The 3437-nt window shown below is 39.1% G+C and overlaps 1 long non-coding RNA gene across 1 annotated transcript; it reads left to right on the forward strand.

Moving 5' to 3' along the window:
- The first annotated feature begins 2096 nt into the window (after positions 1 to 2096).
- LOC136415179 (uncharacterized) lies at positions 2097 to 3437 on the forward strand. Its single transcript, XR_010752588.1, has 3 exons — positions 2097 to 2348; positions 2635 to 3156; positions 3211 to 3437. It is a non-coding gene; the product is annotated as an uncharacterized lncRNA (long non-coding RNA).

The following is a 3437-nucleotide window of genomic DNA, read 5'->3' on the forward strand; positions in this document are numbered from 1 at the left end:
CCTAGTGTCCATACCTGTTATCATGAAGATCGATAATGATGCATGCGCGTGAAATGTCAATTATGATCTTCATTAGTAGGGCTTTGGGATAGTTACGGAAAAATAACGTTTGGGAATGCATATAGGAATGAGGAACCTGAAGAGAAAATTCTGACAAATCAGACTTTTAAAAATATCTACTAGGGGTGGTCGAAATGTGAACAAAAAACTATGACTTTCGAAAATCATGAATCCTGATGACTACACCGTTTAAGTGCAATCTGTCATATTTAGCAACTTTCTATTATTTACTCAGTTTCAGAATTCATCCAATCGTTACCAGTATTTGAGCACCAACTCAACATTTTATTTGGTTCACACTGTATAGTTGCATATCAAACATTTTATAAGATTTGAGGCAAATTAGCTAGAACTCTTTTTTTGGGATTTGATAGCCCAATCACCCGCTCTTAATCCAGATAATCTTGCTGAAAAACCGCGGAAGTTCACACAATTGAAAACCGCTGGTGGCCATCCTTCACTAATTGACGATCCCACTCACAAACATTCAAAACTAGATATTGCCATTACGCTCACATCTTTGCCAACCTTGATAAGCCTTTAAACTTTCACTTCTTAACCGTCCTGGATTAATCTGGATGCAGTACTCTAAATCACTTCACAGATTCGAATATTTTCCCGATAACCCGGACCATCTCGTCTTAATAAGCCCCAATTGAAACCCTAACTAATCGCAATTATTTCAAGTTGGAATAAGGAACCATCAAACCCCGAAAATAACCTAATAACATATTACATAATGTATTCGCAAACAAAAGAGGAAAAAACGTGAAACCCACTTCTGCCCCAATCAAGAGTTACGTAACTGGGTGCAGATGTGGCCCGAACAAAGGCTCTCCTGTATATCTTTCTATCTGTCTAAATCTGTTTAATGTTCATTCAAAGGGCGAAAATAAAGGCGAAGATACGCTCGGAGATCGAGATATCTGTTTCAAAGGGCCGCATTGTATTAGGGTACTGGTTATTATTACTATTGTGCCCCGCTCGAACCACTTTAGGCCATAGAGGGATGCTGTTTGCAGTGCAAGTACCAGCCCCTTGATCAAGCGCTGATTTTCTGCCTTTGATTCGAGCGAATTTGACTATTTCTGGTTAGTCCCCGCAAATTTTGCCATGCGAAATGTTCCAAGTGAAATAACAAAAACTTGCACCTACAAAGGGTTTGACGATCGTCGATTTCCTTCAGTTTGTTTTGACCTTAGACGGGATTTCTGCAAATCTTGCCTGAACCCTTTTGTAATCCTCTCAGCCAAGTCAACAATGGGTGCCTGCATTAAGGCTCAAGAAGGTAAGATGTTTTCAGCAGCTTAAACCCTGAGAAAAGGGGTTAAAGCGATTTTTATTCTACCTAATTCTAAAGTCACTTAAACACAAAAAAAAATTAATTTCTACTAAAACCCTCCATACCAAAACTTTATCTCTGAGTTCCGATCTAAAATTGCATAAAAGGAACCGAAGGATATCCGCCACTCTTAACTTGATTAGCGCGCTAATCGTACCTTAAATTGGCCCTTTGTGAGCGAACGACCCTTTGCCAAGGGTTTTGACTTCATTGGCAGTTTAAAGGGCAAGAAGAGGGAAACGGAAAATACTGAATTTTAATTGGCCTTATTTTGGTTTCGTCGTCTTTATAGTCAAATTGAATGGCGGAACACTATACATGAGGAGCGAGAGGTTTTGGATATGTTTGTTAACGGGGATATTAACGTTTACGTTTTTGTTCAAGGTTATTTAAGGAATGTTAGAGCCGCACAGAGAATTGAACAATTTTTCGCACTGGCGTCTAAATACAGTCAGAGGGCAAAATCTCGAAAACGGTTAATTTTCCAGTTTTAAAATTCCATTAATTGTCAAAACATTGTGAGAAGATTTTTTAAACACAACATGAATCTTTTTCGATTGAGAAGTATTGCAAATTGCTCTTGCGTTTAAATGAACCAATACAAATGAAAATAGGTTCAGGAGAAACAGGTTGTGTTAGTTTATTACTAACTCAGTGGTATGCGCGATTGTTAAAAACACCTCCTTAGGAGCGACAACAGCTACAGAAATGCCCTCCAACACTACTTGGGTCGCAGACGTCTCCTTTTTCACTTCAGCGGCATATTTGGCATGTCTGCTGATGATTGTGCTGCTGGGAGCTGCAGGCAACCTCATGATTTGCATCACCATAGTGTTGGATAAAAGACTGCAAACCATCACCAATTACTTCCTCTTCAGTCTCTCGATCGCTGACCTCCTTATCAGTATCTTAATACTACCAGCAAGATATTTCACCCAAACCATAAGTAAGTACGCACTCAGAAACGTTTTTCATACGATTGTGAGCTGTAAAAATACAATTTCCATTAGATTTACTCGATATTGTTGTGCATGTATGTGTGTGAAATACTAACCAGTTTGGCTCCATATCAACAACAAATCCTATTGGATTCTTATGAGTTATGCATAATTTCGTACTAAAGGTGATGATCGTTCCTCGATTAAAAAACAATGTGCAAATAGCGGGAAAATCACCGAAGAATTTTCCTTTCAGCTTGTTCGAGTATGAGAATTCTCTAATGAAATTTTCAGAGTTGGATTCCTCAACGTTTTATTTATGTCCCATATACGCGAGTGCAGATGACTACTTGAAAGGCGTTTCGACTTTTCACATTTGTTCCATAAGCCTGGAGCGATACTCGGCAATAAAGAGCCCATTGAGCAGGTCCAAACCTACCAGAGGCCGACTTATTGGCCGCGTCATCCTAGTCTGGCTCTCGTCATTTATCATCTTTCTTCCATTGTACGTTACAGTAGGTATATGTACCCATACCATCAGATGACCAGAAATTTCAACAGATTTCTCTCCTCAGTTCTGCTTGGTCCTTATCCAGTCACACGAGACTATTGCTCAGCAGAGTTCGCCCTTCTAAAATACTTCAAAGTGGTAGTCGCAACTGAAGTCTTGATTATTTACTTCATGGTGGCAGTGGTCGGATACACGTTTATAGGAACAGTGTCGGTTTTGAGCAGATTGGCTCAAGAGCAAAAGAAGAGCAAAGCAGGAAGTCGCGTGGGAATAGTGAGGAATGTTCCCACAGGAAGCAGCAATAAGTAAAGATAGGTTCGATAAGTTGGTCTTCATCGGAATTTAATTTTTAATTACAGGAATTGCAGCAGACCTCAAGTCCATTACTCAGAAAAAAAGGCACTAAAGGTGGTGTGGATCCTTTCTTTTGCCTTCATTATAGACTTATTACCTTATGGCTTTGTCAACACTCTTTTCCTTATTTTTCCCTCTTTGCAACTGCCTACAATAATGTACACTGTATCCACATACCTCACTTACTGCAATTCTGTAATTAATCCTATTATTTATACGATTTTTAATAAGA

The sequence above is a fragment of the Euwallacea similis genome, chromosome 19, assembly GCF_039881205.1.
Source record: "Euwallacea similis isolate ESF13 chromosome 19, ESF131.1, whole genome shotgun sequence".
Taxonomy (NCBI): Eukaryota; Metazoa; Arthropoda; class Insecta; order Coleoptera; family Curculionidae; genus Euwallacea; species Euwallacea similis.